Below are 27467 nucleotides of genomic sequence, written 5' to 3'. Positions count from 1 at the left end.
AATAATAATATTAAATATATGGCAAAGGATTATGGATCCAAGTAAAAAGACCTTACAGATATACCAAAAACATCTATTAAATGTTCATATTATTACAATTATGTTTACCATAGTCTGACACCCAATAGCTGATGTATTTTTCATGCTGGGATGTCACTATAATTATCTAGTAGATAAAACTATTTTATACAAATGCATTTATTTTACAAAACCTATCCCAGTGTTTTATTAATAGTATACAACACAGCTTAGTGATTACCGTAAGGTAGGATGTCATGCACACATCAAAGATTATGTCTGTTCTATTAGTTAGCAAGAAATCTTGGTGATATCGAACTTAGCTTTATTGTGTGCTGTGTAATCAAGTTTAAAAAAAAAATATCAAGACATATTACAAGACGAGAAGTGATGTAAGACAAAATCACTAACTGGTAACTAATAAATCATTTGTACATGTTCTTCTACATTCCCCATTTATGTTGGTATCTGTTTCATCGGTGATATATTCCAACTAGTTGTTTAACCTTTCTCAAGAGATCTCTGGCTCTAACTTTGGCTTTGGATCCAATGAGACTAATGGTTTGGAGCCTTTTAAATTGGATGTACTGATGTGGTTTTAGACCCAACTACTCCTACACTGGATTGAACTAAAAGTGATGACCTGTGATGTTATTAAGCAGCTCTCTTCCAGTCCAAGAGCATGCAAACAAACAAATCTAATTTTGTAATCCATCAATTCATATATGAATAGATTACAGCTGTTTGAAACAGCAAAAAATAAAGAAATGGCAATGTAGTTGTCAAGTTTTTTAATCAATCACATGTAGAAGGAAATGTTTTACTTAACGGCACACTCAACACATTTTGTTGACGGTTATATGGTGTTGGACACATGGTTAAGGACCACACAGATATTGAGAGAGGAAACTCGCTTTCGCCACTTCATGGGCTACTCTTTTCGATTAGCAGCAGGGGATCTTTTATATGCACCATCCCACAGACAGGATAACACATACCACAGCCTTTGATATACCAGTCGTGGTGTACTGGCTGGAGAGAAAAATATCACATGTAGAATGCTTATGGGCAAATATTAGTTTCTTGGAAATTAGCAAATTTGCTTGAAGTTTTGTAACAAAAATCGAAAAGTTACACACAAGTTCAGAATGTTATTGAGGCACAGACTTACTATAAAAATATTGGTAATTTTTCTTAAGCTGATTTTCGATATGTATGTCTTTTGTGTCCAACGTGATATTTGCCACTCATCAAGATGCTTTCCATATATATATTATTTCATGGAGTGACAGGTCATCTTAATGAATCATTTGTGCATTGACTGTAAAAAGTGGAAAAGATCGAGAGCTATGGCATGATTGCTGGAATTCCAGGTTTGTCACGGCATATTATCTGCACAACAGGCATCGGGTTGCAATTAAAATGGAGTCAGATAACATGTGATGGACACATGGAAAGAGTACAATACAATTAGCAGGTGAGCATTTGCATGTGATGGATGATGGATGATGGATGTGAAGGATATATACATCTGGAAAGTCAGCTTACGGTGTTGGTTACTGATAAAAACAATCAGTGTTAATCCATTAGCAAACAGACCTCACAAGAGTGCAAACAAAACGAGTGTCACAGCCACATAGAGAGCAATGGATGATGGACTTCCAGACTCATTGGGCAAACATCTCTGGTTGTAATTTAACTCAGACATGTTCACAGCAATACTAGAAAACAATCCACGAGATCAAACTAGATTAACTTTTAACTACACCGTTACGACCTGAAAGCAGTCAAACTCAAGTTTTTAAAGTTTTAAGGTCCTGTTAATTGGTGGATAGTAACAGGTTATAGTCATAGGCAAATTATAGATGATGTAACATGTACTAAATGAACATGTATAAAACCATCTTCATCAGGAATGAAACGAAGCCCAGCAGTATAAGTTGCAGTCTGGTCGGTAACAAGCAGATATTTAATTACTTTCTGATATCTGTCAATTGAACAAATCCCTGGAGGAATTTCTCCGTCTTACGTATCCAGCTCCGTGTTACCAAATCAAGAAACACTGCAGTCCAGATCAGCTAACTTCCTGTGGACAAACCCAAATTGCATCAACACACTGTGAATGGACAAGGTATCGACAAATTAATGCGTGAATCAGATTATTAATAGAATATTTTAATGAATCACCTCTCAAATCTTTTGTTCTTTATAATGAAAACTGATGTTAGATATGATGAATCAATATTACTGTGACATGTATTAGTGAAGATCTTCATGGAAATGGAAAGGGTGAAATTTGTATCAGTGGTACAGCATTTGTCTATGGTGTGATAGATAGCAGGATCAATTACCCTCAAGGAATTTAGTTTTTCCCTTACAAAACAACGCCACACAACTGGTACAACAAAGGTCATGGTATTTACAATAATGCCTATGGGAAAGTATGTATAAAAGATCTCTTTTGGAAGGAGTAGTCTGTGTGGTAACAGTGTTTCTCTGGGGCAGGACATAGCCCAGTAGTAAAGTGCTCGCTTGATGTGCGGTCGGTCTGGGATCGATCCCCATCAGTGGGCCCATTAGGCTATTCCAGCCAGTGCACCACAACTGGTATATCAAAGGTCATGGTATGTACTACACTGTCTGTGGGATGGTGCATATAAAAGATCCCTTGCTGCTAATAAAAAAGAGTAGCCTATGAAGTGGTGACAGCGGGTTTATTCTCTCAATATCTATGTGGTCCTTAACCATACGTCTGATGCCATATAACCGTAAATACAATGTGTTGAGAGTGTCATTAAATAAAACATTTCTTTTTCAGTCTCTCTCTCTCTCTCTCTCTCTCTCTCTCTCTCTCTCTCTCTCTCTCTCTCTCTCTCTCTCTCTCTCTCTCTCTCTCTCTCTATCTCAACCCTGTATTGATATAACCATACAGTAGACACAAACAGCCAAAGTTAAACAAATGCAGACTTTTAACAAATGCACAATGTACTCTGTTTATTTTTCTTTATTGAAATCATTTAAAAACATGCAAGTTTATAAGAAAGCTATTATACAATATTTTTATTTTTATTTTATCATCCACATATAAGAAATAAACTTCTTCTTTTTTTTGCACTCCAGCATGTACATAGGGTCGAATGACTGTGTAGAATGGTCAATTGAGAACCACTTGTGACTTGCTCAGGAATAAAAATTAATTTACACATATTCAATACACTGTTCAAGCACAAAGGTACTTGATGCTGGTATTGGATCAAAAATAATTCCATACATGTATTATTAACATAAAACTGATATATTTTTGGGACACTGCCAGTATTAGATTCTCTATAGTAAGTTAGACTTACTCTGAACTTCTGACCCTGCTGGTCTAGTGGTAATTTGATTTGGCCTTTAAAGAGATATGCAATTTTATTTCTTATTTCACATATGCCACTAACACTACAGGTTGGACTATACCAATTCAAATCCCATAGGCGACCATGTTAATGTTTGAGTTTAAAAACACTATATGCAATATATCAACCAAACTGTGACCCATAAATATCAGTACTACAACCCCTACCTCAAAGTATTAACTGCAGAAAATGGTACCTTTCATGGCTCATTTTCGGTATAACCAGATGTTTCTGCAACACCCCTAGTTTCGCACAAAATTTGAGTACTTTATTTTACAGGTACCCCATACATGTTCCAAGCACAAGGCTACTTGACACGGTGGTACATGTACTACATCAAATAAAATTGCATACATTTTTAGCCCAGATAAAACTAATTTTTTTTACAACCAACACACTCACATTTATAACCAATCACAGGACTTGTGGTGTTAACTTCTCTATCAAAAGTTCGGTACACCTTGAACTTCGACCCAGCCGGAAATTAATTGGTATAGTGCAACCTATACTGATAACATACATGTTTCAAAAGGTGGTGAATCATGTGTTTTTATGACAACCAGGATCTGGTGTCTTCTGACATAAACTGACAACCTCACTGAAACTGTTGTTTCTACAGTGCAACCTAATTTAATGTACACCTCACAAAACACATGTATTTTGTACAGTTTTGTACAAATGCAATATGTCATATTTGAAAAAATAATTTTTTTTAAAATAATACTCCTGAAGATATTTATTGTTAGATGTGTGTGTGTGCTCAGCTATATATGTAGAGACAGCATGGCTATTCAGAGTACCTCAACTCCTTAAACTTATTCCATTGAAACACATGTACTTGACTGACCCCTAGATTATGAAGACCTCAATAGGCACATCAAAGAAATATCAGTATTAAAAAAATACAATGTCTGAGGAAGGAAAAACCAACATGACTGCATCTGTATGAAGTAATGACTTAATGTCCTGCACATCACTGTTGGAAGAAAATCCTGTATGCTGAGTGTGGGCATCTTCAAGTTACCATGTGCGGGAATTTCAAATCCATCAGCTATGCAGATTTTCAAATTGGACCATCAAAACCATTGGCAGCCACCAATATTCCTGACTATATTTTATGTATACCCTACTGTAGTTGGAGGTTTTAAAAATTTGTGATATCTGGAATTATCATGCAGCTTTCGAAAATTTATTTTTGATTCATTACTAAAAAACACTGTTTTTAAGTGACATAATTACCCGAACATCTATTTTATTGCATTATTTTGTAATCCAGATCAATACAATATGTATATTGGATGTATTCCTACAATCTGTAATCCAGCATATCATTTAGCTATTAACATTGGATAATACAGCATTAACAATAAAATAAATCATCAAATTACACCAAGGTAGATAATCAAATCTGGAAAAATTGGTTCCAAATCTAGTATACACTTAAAATACACTTCATGGGAGCAAACTAAGTGATTATTTTTAAAAAAGATTTGATCTGGAGACCTAAAGATATGTTTAACAAGCTCATTGTTATGTATAAATGAGAACAGAAGGCACAATAGTGACAAAATTTTTAATTATGGCTTTGGTAAAAAAATTCTTCAAAGTAAAAAAATGTTTCCCCTAAAACTACAAATTTGTCTAAAATATGACTTAGCACCCTATAAATATGCCAAAAGGACAATAAAAATCAAGGTCTTTAAAAAGTTAAGCTATCAGAAGTACACACATGAAACATTAACTATGTTTATAGAAGTTAAAGACATTATCCCAATATTGGCACATGTTATTTTTAATATAAAAATAAATTGCTATTAAAATCTAAGTTCAGACTGCCTAGATATATTAACATATTTAAGAGCAGTTGTATATGGCAAGTCAAACACCATGTAAATAAGAACATTCAAATCTGTATAGTATGAATTATAGGCCAAAACCAACTTTTCCTCAGTGCTAATTTTTGTTCAAACTCCATTCAGAGCTATGTACAGTAATTATTGTCAAGGTCAAGGTCATTGTGAACTTGCATGGCCGAGTGACGGCTAATTAATCAAATAGTGTAGTTTAATTTAATTAAATCACAAAAATCATAATCTTTTTTATTATGCACTGAATATGTGCTATAGGTTGGACTATACCAATTCAAATCCCATAGGCGACCCATGTTAACGTTTGTGTTTAAAAACACTATATGCAATATATCAACCAAACTGTGACCCATAAATATCAGTACTACAACCCCTACCTCAAAGTATTAACTGCAGAAAATGGTACCTTTCATGGCTCATTTTCGGTATAACCAGATGTTTCTGCAACACCCCTAGTTTCGCACAAAATTTGAGTACTTTTTTTTACAGGTACCCCATACATGTTCCAAGCACAAGGCTACTTGACACGGTGGTACTACATCAAATAAAATTGCATACATTTTTAGCCCAGATAAAACTAATTTTTTTTACAACCAACACACTCACATTTATAACCAATCACAGGACTTGTGGTGTTAACTTCTCTATCAAAAGTTCGGTAAACCTCGAACTTCGACCCAGCCGGAAATTAATTGGTATAGTGCAACCTACAGTGAACTGAACAAGCTCTCATCTTGGCCCTCTCTTCTGTTAAGCAGCACTCCTCCAGTCCAAAAGCACAGCTACAAGCCATACGTATTTTACAATCCATCACACCTTATATGATTGGATTACAGCTATTGGCAACAGCAAAAACCACAGTCATGGTTAGTTTGTTACTTTGTTTTCTTTTCTTTTTTATCCCTTTCCTTTCTCTCTTTTGGATTCCATCTCATTTCTTCCCAATCTGGCAACTTCTCCTATCTTTCAACTTCTTTCGCTGTCCACCTCCACACCCCAGTCCTTGTCTCTCCAACCATGACATGTGCTTGTCTCTTGTGGCTAGTTAGTTTGTTACTTTGTTTTGTCTATATCCTTTAGCTTTATATTTTAAGGATAGCAATCATTGCCAGTGTATTAGCAAACCAAGTGCTACAACAGTGTAGATCATGAAGGTTGCAAAATGAATGAATGAATGAATGAATGTTTAACGACACCCCAGCACGAAAAATACATCGGCTATTGGGTGTCAAACCATGGTAATGTAAATAAATAAAGCGATGATCAACATCAATACAAAAATTCAAGACCTAAACAAACAGTGTAAAGAACTGTGCAAAAACACAAATATCACAGAATTTTACGGATACTGAATTTTACTCAAAACTTAATTTTGTGCTGTATTGGCCATTCTCAAAGAGAATGTTACACCCCTGCACCACGGTGAGGTTACAGCACACGCAGGGGATGAAGGTTGCATTCACATACCATGTTGTAACTGGTGAATCTACTTAATCACATTGATTTATTAATCATTGTCAATGGATGTTAAACATTTGGTAATTTTTACTCATAATCATCAGAGGAAATCCACAAAAAAAAATTCATTAGCAGCAAGGGATCTTTTAAATACAGTTTCACACAGACAGGACATACACATGCCATGGTCATTGATATACAAGTCTTAATTGGGACACTGGTTGGGATTGAAACAGTCATGGCAACATGCAAGTCAGCATTGATATCAAGGCACAATGCTGTATGAAAAATATCAAAAGAAAATTAACAAAAACACAATTCCAAAGACTTTGGTAATTTGTATCTCATTCTGAAGCCATTGCTGCTTATACTGTAAGTATTACAAAACTTGACAGACTTCAATAAAGATGGCAATGTGCCACACAATTAACATTATTGATGGCATCATCATGAGAATGATGGTCACAAGAATGATGTTACAGCAATAATACAGCACAAAAACTTTGGTTTATATTGGGTCCTGCGTTCAAAATCAAATGGTTAGACTATGAAAGGTAGCAGCAGTCCATTGGAAAACATCAGCACAGACACAGAATATGCTTTCTTGAAAATCTTGTAGTAAGAATTAAAAACAACTACAATGAGACTATGAATGGTTACAGTGAGGACACCATTAGGTAAAGAGTCTGTCTGATACGTGGTTGGTCTAGGATCAATCCCAGTCGGTGAAACATGTACTATCCTGTCTGTAGGATGGTGCATATAAAAGATCTCTTGCTGCTAATCAAAAAGAGTAGTCCATGAAGTGGCGACAGCGGGTTTCTTCTCTCAATATCTATGTGGTCCTTAACCATATGTCTGATGCCATATAACCGTAAATAAAATGTGTTGAATGTGTCATTAAATAAAACATTTCCTTTCTTCCTTCCATTAGAAAATACATATGCCTAAAGTGAGTACAAAACTGAAATATTTAGCTTTAATCATATTAAAATAACTTGAACTGCATCCACAGATCTTCAGCAACTACTAATAACATTACTGCACTAAAAATACCTTATTTTGCTCAGAACAGACAAAAAACGTGGTGTGCCCAAATTAGTGAGATCTAAAGCCCCGTGTGACAATGTCACACACAAATGAATGCATGGTAGTGTTCAAAGGACAAGCAGATTGTATATTCCCAAGTTTAGGATGTTGAACACAAATGTTTGTTAAAAATGATGTATCACTGACCAAAATGATGGCTGATACTATTCTATATTTTGAACTTGTGCATACTTTTTCATCTGTTTGGTGAAACTCTTGCACATTTATTTTTTCATTGTTTTAGATGAAGTGCATGGTGGCCTTGACAGCTGTGGTGGCAGTACTCAGGATGGGTGCCACCGGTGGGGCAGGATATGCTCATCTTTTGCAAACACCTGATATCATCACTGTTATAACAGTGATTCATGAGTGCATGTCATTACAGCTGTACTTATTCTAATGGCAGTCCTCTTTGTGGCAGTGCAAGAGGAATGGAATCTCCAGCAAAAGAATCTCCTCAGGAGTGGCTGTCCTATAGATGAGGCACTAGAGAGAGATCCATGGAATCATCCACTATTTGGCCAACTGCCCATTCAACTGCACTGATCGCGTATTACAGTTTTGTTGTTTAGATTATATCCTTTAACTCTATCATCTTGAGGATAGTGATCATTGACAGTGTATTAGTAAAAAAAAGCCTCATGTGCACACACCATGAAGGTTGCATATATGACCCATGCTGTGTCTGATGGATCTGCTTGAACATTTGATGAGATTAATGTCAGATTGCTTTGTAATTCTGACAGGTTCCAATAAATATTACTAAGCAAAAAAACCCACATGGGACCAATTTGAATTTCCTGAAGTTTTCTTTCTAGAGAATTGTAATTACTTGTAAGTATTAATTTGATTGATATATGAGCAGATATTTAATTGCAGTTTGACATCTGTGACTGTAAGGGTTCCTTAGAGGATTTTCCAGGTCTTAAATGTCCAGTTGCTCAGCCAACCGTGGAATATGCCGCAGTCCAGATCAGCATGCTTAGATTGTATCAACACTCAGTGAATGGACAAAGTATCAATAAATAAAATTTAGCTTTTATTAATCAGTGGAAAGGTCCACTGGGTTATTAATAGGACAATGGATGATTCATCTTTGTTACCTTTTTTAGGACGGGGAGGGGGGCTTACGTAGTCCAGTGGTAAAGTGCTTGCTTGACACGCGGTCGGTTTAAGATTGATCCCCGTCGGTTGGGCTATTTCTAGTTCCAGCCAGTGCACGACAACTGGTATATCAAAGGCTGTGGTATGTGCTATCCTGTCTGTGGGATGGTGCATATAAAAGATCCCTAATGGAAAAATGTAGTGGGGTTTTTCTCTAGGATTATATGTCAAAATTACTAAATCATTAATAAATCAATGTGCTCTAGTGGTGTCATTAAACAAAACAAACTTTTTTTGTTTTATTACTATTTTGTTCTTTAGTATAAAAAATGATAAATATAACTGTTATATAAAAAAAGGAAAAAAGTCCAACTCAACAACATTATCAACTACTTTTATGTAAATGTTCTCAAATAAAAATCTTATTAATTATCTTTGGTTGAAGCAGATTTCTTCTCTCGCTCTTAAGAGAATAAATACATAACAACAGTTTTCATTTTCTTATTTTCATATAATTCATTAAATTTAGATTTTAACTATTGGCAAACTACATGTACAATCCAGAACCAAAACTAGTTTGCAACACATATTTCCTCAGTTAACTCCAAACTACATGTACAATCCAGAACCAAAACTAGTTTGCAACACATATTTCCTCAGTTAACTCCAAACTACATGTACAATCCAGAACCAAAACTAGTTTGCAACACATATTTCCTCAGTTAACTCCAAACTACATGTACAATCCAGAACCAAAACTAGTTTGCAACACATATTTCCTCAGTTAACTCCAAACTACATGTACAATCCAGAACCAAAACTAGTTTGCAATACATATTTCCTCAGTTAACTCCAAACTAGTGGGGGCGGGATGTAGCCCAGTGGTAAAGCGCTTGCTTGATGCACGGTCGGTTTGGGATTGATCTCCATCGGTGGGCCAATTGGGCTATTTCTCGCTCCAGCCAGTGTGCCATGACTGGTACATCAAAGGCCGTGGTATGTGCTATCCTGTCTATGGGATGGTACATATAAAAGATCCCTTGCTGCTAATCGAAAAGAGTGGCCCATGAAGTGGCGACAGCGGGTTTCCTTCTTCAGTATCTGTGTGGTCCTTTACCATATATCTGATGCCATATAACTGTAAATAAAAAATGTGTTGAGTGCGTCGTTAAATAAAATATTTCCTTCTTTACAAACTAGTTTGTCTGCAATAAATACTCCCTTAGATAGCTCCACAATCTGTTTGTCTGCAATAAATACTCCCTTAGAGAGCTCCACAATCAGTTTGTTGGCAATAAATACTCCCTTAACTAGCTCTACAATAAGTAGCAGGTCTTAACTGTTATCAGTATGAATGCTGGTCAAATCGCCCCAATGGTTGGTCAACTTGCCCTAGTGGATGATCAACTCATCTCAAAATGTTAGTCAATTCAAAAAGTTACCAACCCTCCCCATTGTAAATAACTGTGATATCATAAAAATGGACATCTAAAATTTTGGCATCTTTATATTTATTAATATTACAGTGAAATTGCTATTACGATCACTTGTGTATTATTAAAACTGGTCATATTTTGAGGTCCAAATATCGGATAAACAATGATCTATTATTATTAATAATGATGATTGTTTTGAGTATTGACAGTGTATTTTATTCTCCCAGTTTGTCTTGACTATTGACATTTATAATGAACTGTCAAGCCTACTTTAAAGTTGTTCATGAGATTGTACCCTCATTATTTTCTTAATTAGTGTACAATAAGATCATGAGTGTTTATTGCCTCAAAAATAGTAAAAATGTACGATTTCATGTTATTCAGGCCCTAGTCTAGCCTGTGAAATGTCCTTGTTTTGTCGAAAGTCTGCTCAAGTTGCTGAGTTATTGGTTGTAGTAAGAAATCAAAATTGCCATAATATTTCGGATCTGATCTGATTTCAAAAATAAAATCACACAACAGACATCAAGACACTGACTTGTCCAGATCTCACTTCACATCAAGGGCCTAATTCACTAAATTTGCGATCTCACAGTGCAATGCTAAAAGACTTGCAAAGAGAATGCTTTGTTGTCTAGTAGAGCCTAAGAGACCTTTGTGAATTAGACCGCTGGTCTGTGGTTTACTTCGGTGCCAGATAGTACATCAATGCATGTCGCGCCATTTGACATGACCAGTTAAGCATTGTTTTGTTCTCGACCAAATTCATTTCGATAACTGCAGAAAATACTAATTATAACTTTGATGTTAATATAACAATGACACATTACTTATCAGTTAATTAATGAAAATATTCAAATGTTTTCTTCAGTCTGTAAGCTTTAAGAGTTCACTCAGCATTGGAAACCTCTGCAATGTCTTAAAAAGTATTGGATTACTGTGCTTTTTTAAAATCAAGCAACCAAGGCATGCAGGAAAGGTGTTGGGTGAAATGTGGAATTAGGGTAGAATTAGATGTTTTCTTGTCTGACTGGGTGAGATATAAATGTATTTGACAGAAAACATAAAATATCCTCTATTAGCATTCTAGGGGCAGGATGTAGCCCAGTGGTAAAATACTTGCCTGATTTGCGATCGGTCTAGGAGCTATCTCCATCAGTGGGCCCATTGGGCTATTTCTCGTTCCAACCAGTGCACCACGATGTGTATATATACTACTCAAAAGAATTTAAGGGTCAAAAATATATAACCAAATAAGTTTCAGAGTGTATTAGATTGATGATGTAAACTACACCAATTTTTTTATTTATTGTTCCATATTTACAAAAACCCACAAATAAACGTCACTGTATACAAGAAAGTCACATGACATGCTGTCAAAGTTGAAGGTTGTCAAACATGGATTTTACACATTAGAACATTCATTTAATAGCGTGTGAATCCACCCCTGGCGCAAATACACTCGACACATCGTTGCCTCATGCTGTTGATCAGACGTCTGAAGAACTCTTGGGGAATGGCCTGCCACTCTGCCATAAGAAGTTAACCCAGATCATGAAGGTTGGCCGGAGGGGCATGGTTATCCCGAACTCTCCTGCCTAATTCGTCCCAGGCGTGCTCTATTGGGGCCAAGTCAGGCAAATATGCTGACCAATCCATCCTGGCGATACCTTGTTGTCTGAGAAAGTCCGTTACCACCCTGGCGCGGTGGGGTCTGGCATTGTCATCCTGCAGAACTGCCCCGCCGCCAATCTGCTGAAGGCCTGGGAGAACCAACGGCCGGATAATCTCATTCAGATAGCGGATTCCATTCAGATTGCCATCCACCACATAGAGGGGGGTCCTGTGGTGGATAGAGATGCCGCCCCCCACCATGACGCTGCCACCACCAAAACGGTGACGTTGTCTAACGTTAACGTCAGCAAAGCGCTCCCCAGGATGTCTGTAGACACGAACCCGACCGTCGCTGAACTGGAGACTAAACCTGGACTCATCAGTGAACATCACTCGACCCCACTGAACACATTGCCACCGCAGATGAAGCGTGCACCAGTGACGTCTGGCTGTTCTGTGACGTGGTAGGAGTGGTGGTCGAACAGCCTGGCGACGGCAGCGTAGATTATTGGCTCTCAGACGATTGCGTATGGTTTGATCAGACACTCGAGTTCCAGTTGCAGTCTGCAGATTGTCACGTAATCGGCGTGCAGTGGTTGTGCGTTGACGTAGAGCCATATTGGTGATGTAGCGGTCCTCTCTATTTGTAGTGCTTCGGGGTCTTCCCGAATGTGGACGATTTCGAACAGAATTCGTTGCTTGGTACCGTTGCCACAGTCGGCCAACGACACTCTGACTGACACCAAGTCTCTTTGCATATTGCCATCCTGAAGCCAAGCAATAGCCCTTCCTCGATCTTCGATAGTCAGTTGAAATCGTACCATTGTCGAATTTGGAGTGTGCACCGTACACGAACGCAAGCTCCAATTATACGGAAATTCAGCATTGGGAACATGGAATACACGTGCAAAGCGTGCAAATGAAGCGCTTTGTGAAAAAGCAAGTTATGGGCACTTAGCAGACCTTTCGCTTTCGCCCTAATTTACGTGCAAATGTAAGCATGTTTTCGCCATTAGAACTAGTCGACAGTGTCAATGACAGTGGATTTTAATTCATTTATGGGTTGCTTAGACCCACTTTCGTCAAAATGGAACAATACCATGCGTGACATTATGGTCTAGCTAATATAATTGACATTCAGAAAATAATGTCGAAAATATCGTCTGACCCTTAAATTCTTTTGAGTAGTATATATATAAGGCCGTGGTATATGCTATCCTTTTTGTAGGATGGTGCATATAAAAGATTCCTTGCTACTAATGGAAAAATGTAGCGGGTTTCCTCTCTAAGACTATATGTCAGAATCCAAATGTTTGACATCTAATAGCCGATGATTAATAAATCAATGTGCTCTAGTGGTGTCATTAAACAAAAACTTTAACTATTAGTATTCTGCTCTTCATAAAGAGAATTGGTGCCTAACCACACAATGATTTTCAAAAACATGTCTGTCATGCTGAATATGAGTTTGTTTTCAAAACATGATACATGTATATGTCAATTTGCACATTTTGAAGTTAGCAGTGAATGTATACCAATGTTAGTACAACTCAACAAGATGACAATAAAAGTTTTTGTTAAAACACATTGAACAGGAAGTGTGACATACACTACTTATGTTATGTTTTTTTTACAAAATGACGTAAATGGATATATAACGATTTGATCACACAAATGTCTTTTTTGTTTTTCGTATATCTTGAAATCTTTATTAAAATAATAATATTAAAACTTTGATCGGTTCAGCAAAACTGGAACTGCCAGTGAATATCAGACCGATAACATCTTCGGTTCAGTTAAAAGACGAGTCTGCTTGTATTTCGTATAAACTTTTTGTAATCAAAATAAGGAGTATGTCTTTCCACAAAGTCTATCAACACACAACAACATGGTAACCACCAAGCCCCCCCCCCCCCCCATTTTTAAAACATTTGTTATTTATTTATTTTTGAAGGGTGTGGTGCTGCGCACCGCCCTCCTTTAATTTTCACCCAGCGAGAACACTGCTGTTTGATATGTCTTTTGGGCAGTGTAGAAAATAAATCAGCACTATAAAACTCATAGAACTTGTAGAAAGGTGAAACAAGGAAAACACATAACCTCTCACCAACACTAAAACAAAAAGGGAAAACCCCAGAAAGGACAAGCAAGCCAAAAATAAAATGAAAACAAATTACACAACCTGATATGTTGTAATAGAAAGTACGAACTAGCAGAAAACAGATACATCACACTTCATCTTTGAAATACATTGTTTCAAAAACTCTGTTCATTTCTAAATGAAAACATGTATTACAAAACAACTGTTTAAAACCTAAACCAAAATAACATGCAAAATACATTTATAATCACAATTTTAAATTACATCCTTGAGACAAGATGATTGTGTAGGTTTCAAAAATTACTGGTAAAATGAATTACAAGAATTTAAAAGATGGGAGTCAAAGAAAGAAAGAAAAAAGAAGAAGAAGACAAAGACATAATGGCTTTTAAGCCAAGCAAACACTGCTGTTTTACAATAAGAGTAAAAGTAGATAGAACCAAGTCTATGGTAGGATACTGACATGTCTTCAAGGCAAACACTGCTGTTTTACAATAAGAGTAAAAGTAGATAGAACGAAGTCTATGGTAGGATACTGACATGTCTTCAAGGTAAATTAGCACAGACAATTTCTACTAAATCTAATAAATGATGTTGAAAAACCACCTTTCAACACATTGACTCTCCTCTGCACATTTAATCTCTTAAGTAATGAGCGGCCTACACATTTTTTCCTCCACTCATTAATGGTCTTTTAAAGGTTGTGAACAAAAACTATATCCTCTGACACATTTAAGGGCCATCAGCTCTCGGCTATAGTCGGTCTAGCTGCTACCATTTGTCTGTTACATTAAAATCCTGCTGCTTCCTACTGTTAATCTAGTTTTAGCACACGCATCAAAGTCGAGAACAGTTCTTGAGGTTACCAGGTTGGCTACCACATGTCAAGAAAGTCGAGAACAGTACTTTGTTCTCAAAAAAATCTTATTAAACTGAAACAATATTTAGAAACACATGTGAGTGTGATATATTTTAATATGCTCCTATACCACTAAGGTTTCCAACCTGTCTGTCCCGGGTCCCATTTCGGGATAGCCAGAAGCCTGCTCCGGGACAGACACAATAACATGCGAGTGCGATATATTTTAACATGCTCCTATACCACTAAGGTTTCCAACATGTCTGTCCTGGATCCAGTCTCGGGATAGCCAGAAGCCTGATCCGGGACAGACACAATAACATGTGAGTGTGATATATTTTAACATGCTCCTATACCACTAAGGTTTCCAACATGTCTGTCCTGGATCCAGTCTCTGGATAGCCAGAAGCCTGATCCGGGACAGACACAATAACATGTGAGTGTGATATATTTTAATATGCTCCTATACCACTAAGGTTTCCAACCTGTCTGTCCCGGGTCCCATTTCGGGATAGCCAGAAGCCTGCTCCGGGACAGACACAATAACATGCGAGTGCGATATATTTTAACATGCTCCTATACCACTAAGGTTTCCAACATGTCTGTCCCGGGTCCCGTCTCGGGATAGCCAGAAGCCTGATCCGGGACAGACACAATAACATGTGAGTGCGATATATTTTAACATGCTCCTATACCACTAAGGTTTCCAACATGTCTGTCCCGGGTCCCATTTCGGGATAGCCAGAAGCCTGATCCGGGACAGACACAATAACATGCGAGTGCGATATATTTTAACATGCTCCTATACCACTAAGGTTTCCAACATGTCTGTCCTGGATCCAGTCTCTGGATAGCCAGAAGCCTGATCTGGGACAGAATATATTACAAGAGACTTTATATAATTTTTGTGCGCTTTCAAATTGTTTATATTATAAATTGTTCAAAGTACTCATTAATTTTGGCTAGAAACACATACAGCATCAGTACACACGTGAGAACAGTCCTATGAAGGAAATGTTTTATTTAACAATGCACACAACACATTTCATATACAGTTATATGGAGTTGGACAGTGCTATGAATGAATAATCAAGTATCAATATGTCTGTAAAGGGATTTTATAATTATAATAATAATAATGGAAAAATAAATGTGTTGTAACCTATAAGTTACCAGGGCCTCATACCACGAAGCAATCTTAGCACTAATATCATGATTGCAACTGTAAAAAAATTTATGATCGCGACATAACTTACTGTTGTCATAAATTACAGTGGAAATTTACAATTGGTACAAGGCAGTTATAAGCCACTAACGTAGATGTCAATTGGCAGTTAGATGATGATTTGATGATCATCTGCATACTAACTATTTGTGTACAAATTAATCTAATATACCCATAATACTTTTTTAGAAACTGCATTCGATGAAAACATTCTAGGCCATACGACCTTCACAAGAAAATATGGGAGATAACTCATGTCTTATGCATTTGGCAATTATCGCTTAGCAAATAAACTGACCAAGCTACTTTATGGATGTCTGATACCACTGAATACAACCAAAACGTTCCAAATAGTCAGAAACCAATGTATTATTTAACTAATTAGCACTTTTCGCAAAGAAGATCTTAATCATTAAAGGGGCACTTATGACCACCATAAGGTTGTTTTGTGGAACTGCTGTAAAGTTTATGGTGCCAGTTGTAAAACTCACTATAAGTCACTACAATTAACCTTAGCTACGATTCCTTCATGGAATGGGGTCCAGGTCTGTATTTGATGGTAACCTGTACATGGGTAAATTACCAGACACACTGCTTATTTTGATGTCTGGCTGATTCCTACCATTACATTAGTTCAATACATCACCGGCCTCGGTGGCACAGTGGTTAAGCCATCAGACTACAGGCTGATAGGTACAGGGTTTGCAGCCCAGTACTGGCTCCAACCCTGAGCGAGTTCTTAAGGGCTCAATGGGCCACTACACCCTCTTCTTTTTTACTAAGCACTAACAAACTAACAACTAACCCACTGTCCTGGACAGACAGCCCAGATAGCTTACGTGTGTGCCCAGGACAGTGTGCTTGAACCTTAATTGGATATAAGCACGAAAATAAGTTGAAATGAAAAAATCAAAACATCTTGTATATACATCTCTGTCTAGTTCTTTTCTTTTATTACACTCAAACACCTAACTACCTTTTTTTTTTTTGAATTATCCATCCATATACAAAAGCAATAATGAAAAAGGGTTTAACTACTGCAGCTTGTGATGCATCGTCCTTCAAGCCTCATATAACAGAAATAAATCAACTTGTCATCAATTATATGAGTTGCTCAATTGAGTTAACCTAAGGTGGCTGCTTGGAACAGATTCACAACACTAATTTAATACATGATCACCATTCACTTGTAAAAATCATTCTGTGTGGATGGCCGTAGGATTCAGAGCATGAAAACTTAAAAATTATGTTAGTAATGGTACAATTAAAATAATACAGTAGACAGTCTAAAACAGATTCAAGGAGGGAGCTGATGAGATGCACCCATATACACAACGCCCAATTTCCCCACTTGGGTTCCGTCATTGAAAAGAAGTCTTATATTGTACTGGTTTACAAGAAAGTCTGGATTAAACAGATGTTGCTTTGGATGGAGACCACTACAATGTTCAAAATAAATGAAAAAATTAAGTTTGTTTTGTTTAATAACATCACTAGACATCAGCTATTGGATGTCAAACATTTAGTAATTCTGACAGGAAACCCACTATATTTTTCCATTAGTAGCAAGGGATCTTTTATATGCACCATTCTACAGACAGGATAGCACATACCATGGCATTTGATATAAGTCATTGTGTACTGGCTGGAATAAAATAAATCATGCTGTATAATTGTACCGATTTGCTAATAAACAACTACAATATGAACTGTCTGGTTACGTCTGAAATGTGATTGTTACTAAGGCAACTTTAGGATGAGTTTCTACATCACTGAAAAAAAAAGAAAAAAAAAGAAAAAAAAAAAGTGTATTTCCATACATACCTTGACATTCCATAAATAGACATTAATATATATGTGTCAGTTGTAACTTTCTTACATTCAAAATTGGTATTAATATCATAGAAAAAGTCACAATGACACAAGTATAGTATTTATTACTGTAATAATTATATTAATTTTAAGTTCAAAAGTTTTATTGTTAACAATAGCTTCACCATTATCATCATTATTATTATTATTTTGATAGACTGTTTGCCAGTTTAACATCAGTGGCAGGTGCTGAGTTGAGGAGTATTTACAAGAAAAAGAAGAAGAAATGTTTTATTTATCGAAAAGAATAGCCCATGAAGTAGCGACAGTGGGTTTCCTCCATCAATATCTGTATGATCCTTAACCATATGTCTGACGCCATATAACCGTAACTAAAAATATGTTGAAAGAAAGAAATGTTTTATTTAACGACGCACTCAACACATTTTATTTACGGTTATATGGCGTCAGACATATGGTTAAGGACCACACAGATTTTGAGAGGAAACCCGCTGTTGCCACATAGGCTACTCTTTTACGACAGGCAGCAAGGGATCTTTTATTTGCGCTTCCCACAGGCAGGATAGCACAAACTATGGCCTTTGTTGAACCAGTTATGGATCACTGGTCGGTGCAAGTGGTTTACACCTACCCAATGAGCCTTGTGGAGCATTCACTCAGGGTTTGGAGTCGGTATCTGGATTAAAAAACCCATGCCTCGACTGGGATCCGAACCCAGTACCTACCAGCCTGTAGACCAATGGCCTGCCACGACGCCGGTATACAAAAATAAATATGTTGAATGCGTCGTTAAATAAAACATTTCTTTCTTTCTTTCTTTCACTGTTGCCACTTCATGGGCTACTCTTTTCGATTAGCAGCAAGGGATCTTTTATATGCACCATCCCAAACAGGGCAGTACATACCATTGCCTTTGATATACCAGTCATGGTGCCCTGGCTGGAGTGAAAAATAGCCCAATGGGCCCACTGACGGGGATCGATCCCAGACCGACTGCGCATCGAGCAAGCACTTTACCACTGGGCTACGTCCCGCCCTTATTTACAAGTGTTTCAGAACTTAAGTGTTCTCACAAGATCATATGGTTCATTACAATGTCTTTATTTTGCCCAATATGAAAGCATTAGAATGTCATCGCTTGGGAAATTCATTACTATTGCTATCGGTTAGAACTTTTACTTGGGTGTGGGTTTTATCCATGCACATAAATACCTTTCATTATGCCACTTTCAACATAATGCTTTTTACAGCAATTCTATTCCTGAATTGCTGTGTGTTACCTGGTTTTGTTTTAACAAGTCACAGTCAAGTATTTTATGTTATCTTTTATAAAATATATGCTTAGAGTAAGCACTGCATATGGAACCCCTACAGAGGTCGACATTGGCCAGAACAGGCCAACAAGACAAAAAATTCAGTGGTGATGTTAACCAGCAAACATTTGTATTCAGACCCCAGCCCTATATCTCTTCTACATACTTTGCTGATGACATCTCCAGCCAACTCTGTGGATTAGTTACAGTACTGTCATGGAAATTGTCACCTTCGTCTCTTTCTGTTTTTTTAAGGCAATATGTTAAACTGCTCTGAATAGACCAGAATCTAAAGTAGAACTTGTAACAAATTAAGTGCTGAAAGAGGTTTAACTGAACATGTTCACAGGTATTTAAATGCTTGGTCCATCTCCTTCAGATTGGTTTTTCACTGGTGTTTGCATTGATTCTATGAAAAAAAACCCATTGTAAGGTCTGACAAAGAGAAATCAAATGATCATTAAAAAAAATATCTGTAGTTAAGCAGATTTCAAATGTTCTTTTTCTTTTCTTTTTTGATCTGCTATAGGACATAAACATGCTCATTAGTGGAATGTGGCCTGTTGGTTAAAATGTTCATTGGAGTTGTGAAAGATCAAAGAACTAATCTTGCTTGGACTCATCATGTTATTTCATGTTCTAATTAGTAATCGGCAATTCATATTATATATTATAGGCCATATGGTTTGTACTGTCCTATAGTCAAAGAATATGCCTTGTCAGAAAATAATTTAAAGGTATGTAACAAAAACAAAACCCTTATTAGGTAGTTTTTCAAGCACTGTGATAAATTTAAAACAACAATTGTTTTACTATAATTTATTGAAAGATAAAATATATACTGACACACAATGAAAATGCAAAACAGCTATTTTTCAATATTTTGTTGTGATTAATGAAAAATATATTTATTGGACTTAAAATAACAATTTATGAGAGGAAGCCATTGATTGGTACTTTTGTCTGGGTTTTAATCCTGATTTTGTTCTCGTTACACATACAATAGCAGAAACACACAAAATGGTGTGAAATGCGTTCACTATATGCTCAATTATGCTGCATGCAATGCACGTGAAATGCCAGTATGTGGACACATAAAAGTCATGTAACGGTGTCATATTCCTCGTCACATTAAGAATGCCACGACTCAGAGAAGAACAAAGGGAGCGAGCGTTGGGCATGGTTCAACGGGGGACTTCGCAAAGCCAAGTTGCTAGGACCTTCAGAGTCCATCCATCAACTATTGAACGACTTGTTGAACGTCATCAACAGACCGGGAGTGTCTGTGATCGACCTCGATCTGGTTAACGTCCCGTTACGACCCCACGCCAAGATCGGCAGATTCGACAACACCACCTCCATGACCGGTTCAAAACTGCGACAATGACAGCAAGCAACACGATAGGACGTCATGGAAGGCCTATCCATCCGATGACTGGACTTAGATGCAGACGCCCGTACAACGGTAACATCATGACACCGCGACATCGTGCTGCGAGACTACAGTTTGCTCTCCAGAATGGTAATCATCCACCAAGCATTTACTCGAGCATTGTTTTCTCAGATGAGTCCCGTTTCTCGGTTGCCTTTGCCGATGGAAGAGCACGTGTGTACAGGAGACTCCATGAACAGTATGCTGACGGATTTGTGAGGGAACATGATTGGTTTGGCAGCAGTTGTCTGATGGTATGGGGGGCAATCAACTGTAATTTCAGGAGTGATCTCATCATTGTCCACGATGCCCTTACAGCCCAGCGTTATGTTGACATTATTCTAAGACCCGTTCTCCAGCCACTTTTGCGCCATCACCGAAGACCAGGAGGTTTCCTTCTGTTTCAACAAGACAATGCCCGTCCACATCCCGCAAGAATTACCCAGGCATTCCTGCAACAAGCCGGTATAACTGTTATGAACTGGCCTGCCGTTTCACCAGATTTTAACCCAATTGCACACATGTGGGATGAGTTAGGACGTTGTGTACGTCACCGCCAGCCACCACCACGTAATATCGCTGATCTTGCACAGGCATTGCAGGAGGAGTGGAGGAACATTCCTGTGGCTTACTTGAGATGTTTGTGCCAATCCTTTCCCCGTCGTCTTCACGCATGCTCACGGGCCAATGGTGGACACACCAGATACTGACCTTGATATGGGGGGATTGAACTTTTCGATTACGAATGCAACCAGTCATTAATACCATATTACATTATCCATCAATTCATTAATAATTTATCGTTATTTGCAATGAAAATTTGTTTTTGTGTTTTCATTGTGTGTCAGTATATATATATTCATTAAATTAAGATATTTTAGTGTACTTAATTTTACCCTCAGTACCTTTTGATAGAAAGCCAAATATACTGTCAAAAAAGAAATGCATAGGTGATAGGGAAAGAAGAAAAGTGTTTGATTTTACAAAATATCCCTTTTTTGTACAATGTTGCTGAATGACCATGTTTGTTAATGTTCCTGGAATGGGACAGCATGCCCAAATGCACCCTAAAACAAATTTAACGCATGTTGTGCGACAATTGCTGGAAATCGGCGTGAAATGGTCAGATTTTGATGAATGCACGTGAAACTTGGGGAAAAGATTAGGGTAGTGATGAGTATTTAAAGCTGCAATGCTCGCAATGATGCCTTATTTCCATTTCGACGTAGACGAGTTACAAGATGCCAAGACTAAGCCTGCCGAATCGAAACATTGCAATAGGCCAACTCCAGTTAGATGAATTGCAGTCAGCAATCGCACGCCACATGAATGTCCATCCATCTCTGGGACAGGTACCAGCAGTTTCAATCAGCTGAAGACTGGCCCAGAAGTGGAAGACATCTCATAACAACTGCAGCACAAGATCGCTACAACCGCGTTCTGCACTTGCATCACCGAACTGCCATAGCAGTGAACACTGCTCGACGCATACCTGGTTTGAGAAGGGTGTCTGCACAATCCATTCGGAATGGACTTCGAGAAGCTGGTTTACGGGCTTGGAGACCGTATGTTAGACCCGTCCTGCGACGTCAACATCGACATTTACGTGTTCGTTGGTGAGCGAATGTACAGGGGTGAAACTTGGGAAACTGGCGGCGAGTATGGTTCAGCAGGGGTGTGACGGTACATGCTCTTAATTTTGTTTTTGCCTGTGGCGATATTAATTGCGCGGCGGTCATCGAGCTTTTCTAATACACACCCAGCCCAGGTGCGGAGGCCATGTGGCTAGTAGTTACGTAATATCTCTGGTAGTGCTGTTTATGGCCAGGGGATTGCTCGCGAATTGGCGACAGCCAGTCTGACGATCAGAGAAAAATATGCCGGCATGGTGGCTGTGGAAAATCCACATGATACGTGAGGTACCGCCTTGTACCCCCAGGTGATATTCGCTGTCTCTGAGAGTTTTGAATAAATAGCTAGGATTGAGAGATATCAAGAAGAAACATTTGGAAGTATCCGAGGGGAACGGTCGTCGTCCACTGAACGATCTATATTAGTTCAGACGGGACTTTGGTAAATATATATTTTCTGTTCTGTGTATAACCTTGATGTGATTGATGTGACTTTAAATATTTTAATACTGTATTATACCAATATTATTTAGATGGTGCTGCCGGTCATCTGACACAGTAATCTGTAGGCTCACTGTCCTAAATAATTATATAAAGCTTAGCCAGTCATCCTAGAGGTAAACTGTAGGTTATTGTCTTTATTGTGATAGGTACCAGTATTAATTCTGTGTTACAAGGTTACTGAATGAGTAGTTAAGGGTTAATTAAAAAATTAACCAGTTAGGAATAGTGTTGTAATTCCTTTATTAATTAAGTTCCCCTGGAAGCGTTTCTCCATTATCACACGTGTGTGTGTTAGCGTTTCTCAATTATCACACGTGTGGGTGTTGTGTCACGGTGAAGTGATTAGCATATTGTGTAAACTAGACACCTAGAGATTAACTAATTAAGTGATCAGTTCTGGGTTGTTATTATTGTTTAGTGAACTAAATGTGCTATAATAATATATACTTTATATAAGATCGTATCTCTGATCATACCTAGAGACGAGCCAGAGCGGGTATAACTGCCTGTTACAGATATACAGTTAGGAGAGATATTTGGACAATCGTGTTTTATTCAGTTACGGGTATTATAAGAATCCCCGTGACAAGGGGCATAGTGTGAGCTGGACCTGGGGGGGGGGGGGGGGGGGGGTGTGTGTTTCGAATATGAACCAAGTGGACCTTTTCTATTTTGTTTTTGCACCACCAGAAACTCCATATGTATAAACCTGTATGTTTTTTTACCTCTGAAAGCGGACCATTTGCTTCAACAGGGGGGTGGGGTGGGGTGTGTGTGTTCGTCCGAACCCCCCCTACCTACGCCCCTGGTTCAGCGATGAGACATGTTTCCTTCTACAGTGACGTGATGGATGACAACATGTTTACAGATGTCACAATGAATGTTTGGCCAAATGCATCGTCCAAGTTGACAGATTTGGTGGAGGGAGTGTCATGATGTTATGTTCGTACAAGGCAACCTGACAGCTGTATGCTACCGGGATAAAATTCTTCGCCATCACATGCTTTCCCATTTTGGATCAACAGAGAGAACTCTTTCAGCAGGACAATGCCAGGCTGCATACGGCACGTGTAACAATGGATTTCCTACAGAATGAGAACATTAATGTGCTGCCATGGCCATCAAGATCGCCAGATCTCAACCCCCATTGAACCTCTACGGGACAAACTGGACAGACATGTATGCCAGCATGACCCGGAGCCTCAGACGGTTCCACAACTGTCAAATGCACTACAGGATGAATGGGCTAGGATTCCACGTGCCCGGATTCAGAGATGTTGTGCAGTTATTGTTGCTGCTGGTGGCTACACAAGGTACTGATTTCAGCGCCCTCGTGCGACGCTGTTTGGTGATGAAAGTGCCTCCACTGCCGTCAGTCTATAGCAAGACTCATGTCAAATTTGACTGTGATATGATCATAAATAACGAAATTATGCCACTTTGTATTAAAGATATAGGTCCATGAATATTTCGCCTATGCGTTTCTTTTTTGACAGAGTATATATATGTAACTAATGGAATGATTAGCCTATGGTGTGGCTGTAATTTTATTCAACAATATTAGAGGCTATTCTTTTTTGTGTACATCCACACATTGACAGGATAAGGTTGTGTTCACTTCAACCGTCTTCACTTAGACGACATTAAGTCTGGATTAACACTCCAACTTAACCTCAGACCAAGTTTTTCAAGTAATCTGCTACATGTGTAGCTGTAAGAGAGGTGGGATATAGGCCATTGGCAGAGATTGATTCTGTGACCCATTGCATTTCATCTCAAACAGGTGGGATATAGGCCAGTGGTAGAGATTGATTCTGTGACCCATTGCATTTCATCTCAAACAGGTGGGATATAGGCCAGTGGAAGAGATTGATTCTGTGACCCATTGCATTTCATCTCAAACAGGTGGGATATAGGCCACTGGTAGAGATTGATTCTGTGACCCATTGCATTTCATCTCAAACAGGTGGGATATAGGCCAGTGGTAGAGATTGAGTCTGTGACCCATTGCATTTCATCTCAAACAGGTGGGATATAGGCCAGTGGAAGAGATTGATTCTGTGACCCATTGCATTTCATCTCAAACAGGTGGGATATAGGCCAGTTGCAGAGATTGATTCTGTGACCCATTGCATTTCATCTCAAACAGGTGGGATATAGGCCACTGGTAGAGATTGATTCTGTGACCCATTGCATTTCATCTCAAACAGGTGGGATATAGGCCAGTGGTAGAGATTGATTCTGTGACCCATTGCATTTCATCTCAAACAGGTGGGATATAGGCCAGTGGAAGAGATTGATTCTGTGACCCATTGCATTTCATCTCAAACAGGTGGGATATAGGCCAGTGGCAGAGATTGATTCTGTGACCCATTGCATTTCATCTCAAACAGGTGGGATATAGGCCAGTGGCAGAGATTGATTCTGTGACCCATTGCATTTCATCTCAAACAGGTGGGATATAGGCCAGTGGTAAAGCACTCGCCTGATGCAGAGTCAGTCTGGGATCGATCCCCATCAGTGGACACATTGGGCTATTTCTTGTTCCAGCAAGTGCACCATGACTGGTTTATTAAAGGATGTGGTATGTACTATCCTGTCCATGGGATGACCAAATGTTTGACATCCAATAGCTGATGATTAATAAATCAATGTGCTCTACTGGTTAAACAAAACAAACTAACTTTTTTCATCTTGGACAAAACATTTTTTTAAATTTGTAGATTAGTTACAATATTGTAAGAGAAGGCAAAATGTTTGTTAAAATTTTGAAGTTTTTAATTTGATAAAGTTAAACAAAAGAACTGGTCACTGACCATTACTCTATGATAATGAATAAATCAAACATACCATTCAACTAATTAAAGTGTTTACCTCAGTAATAAATTCCATTATAGGTAGTACTAAACCAAATAACTTCCGGCTGCGTCAAAGTTCGAGGTACACCAAACTTTTGATAGAAAAGTAAACACCACAAGTCTTGTGATTGGTGATAAATGTGACTGTGTTGGTTGTAAAAAAAAAAGTTTCATCTAGGCAAAAAATGTATGCAGTTTTATTTCATCTAGTACCACTGTGTGAAGTAGCCTTGTGCTTGAAACATGTATGGGGTACCTGTAAAAAAAAAAAAAACCTCAAATTTTTGTGTGGAACTAGGATAGTCATAGATGCTATCCGTTTGACCCCCAATTTTTTTCTGATTCACTTTAAGGGTGAGAGGTGGTAGTATTTATATCCATGGCATTTAGGTCGATTGATACACTACAGGTAGGAGTTTTAGCCACATATGTTACTATTGTCGTCTATGGGATTTGGTTTGGTAGTACAGTTTAAATTTTTTTATCACTATTAAAAAAAGGCTGGTTTTTTACATACCCTCTTACTACCCAGGTCATGCTAGGATAGGTATAATCTATGCTGGTAGTTCTGTTTTCCAAGAATGTTTTTGTTAGCTCCAGTTTACTTCATAATATAACACCAAAAAAAGAAGCTTTACAAACAAAATGCACATCAATAGTGTTAAATTATATATGTTGTGCTTTGGAAATTCTACACAAACAAAACAGATTTGCATCGTGACACAATTTCTAAAACATTATTAGACATTTTAAAAATGACTAAATAATTAAATAAACAAGCAGAAGAAAATACTTTATCCATCACGATCCACAGCTTGCTGCACCAATCATCAAAATGAGAGATAACAGGCATACTGCTACAGCAATACATGTCACCTACCAGATCCAACAAATTAAGTCCTAAGTTCAAGGACCATAACTCTGTGAAGAAATTGGTCAATCGCCATGAAAGTCAAATGTGATCTGTACATGATAAAGCTATATACAAAATTTCAACTTGAAGCATGATAAAAAAAAAAAAAAAAGTCCAGAAAACAAATGTTCATATTTCCTAAGTTCAAAGGCCATATATAACTCTGTGAAAATAGTAAATTCCAAAGCCTTATTACCACACCAATTTACAACCCCACTGTCCACCGGGGAATCTTAGAGAATGTGCCCAAGACAGTTGTGCATGAACCTTCAGTGGATGTAAGCATGACTCAGATGGTTGATTGATTGATTGACTCTATGAAAAATGGGTAAATCACCATGAAAGTCAAACTTGATCTGTAACGGCACATGATAAATCTATATACAAAATTTCAGCTCAATATCTTGAGGCATTTGGAAACAAATATCTAGAAAACTATATGTGGGACCAACTGATGGATGGACAGACAGACAGAAGGATGGAGATGAAACCTACAGTCCTCTCTAGTTGGACCAGTAAGGGACTGATAAGATGACTATATATATATATATATATATATATATATATATATATATATATATATATATATATATATATGAATAACTTAAAATTATAAAAAGCTAACTTGCAGAATCAATAACCTAATGATCAAAAGGGGAATGCTTTATATGCCTGACTGGAGGTTTTAAGAAATTCAATAACCATAAGTGTCTCCTTGTGGCTGCCATAAATAGACGCTGATGTCACAAAACACTAACGAATGACACAGAAAGCCATTTTCAGATATAACTATAATAAAAAAACAGATTTACA

At 37.8% G+C, this 27467-nt stretch overlaps 1 protein-coding gene across 1 annotated transcript in view; it reads right to left on the bottom strand.

The window, feature by feature from the left end:
* Positions 1-27467, bottom strand: part of LOC121371645 (UDP-GalNAc:beta-1,3-N-acetylgalactosaminyltransferase 2-like) — a 432378-nt gene that overhangs the window by 170108 nt on the left and 234803 nt on the right. The window lies entirely within an intron of this gene.

Source organism: Gigantopelta aegis, chromosome 4 (genome assembly GCF_016097555.1).
Source record: "Gigantopelta aegis isolate Gae_Host chromosome 4, Gae_host_genome, whole genome shotgun sequence".
Classification (NCBI taxonomy): domain Eukaryota; kingdom Metazoa; phylum Mollusca; class Gastropoda; order Neomphalida; family Peltospiridae; genus Gigantopelta; species Gigantopelta aegis.
Note: the sequence above shows the minus strand (reverse complement) of the source record. Positions and strands in the feature narration are given on the sequence as shown.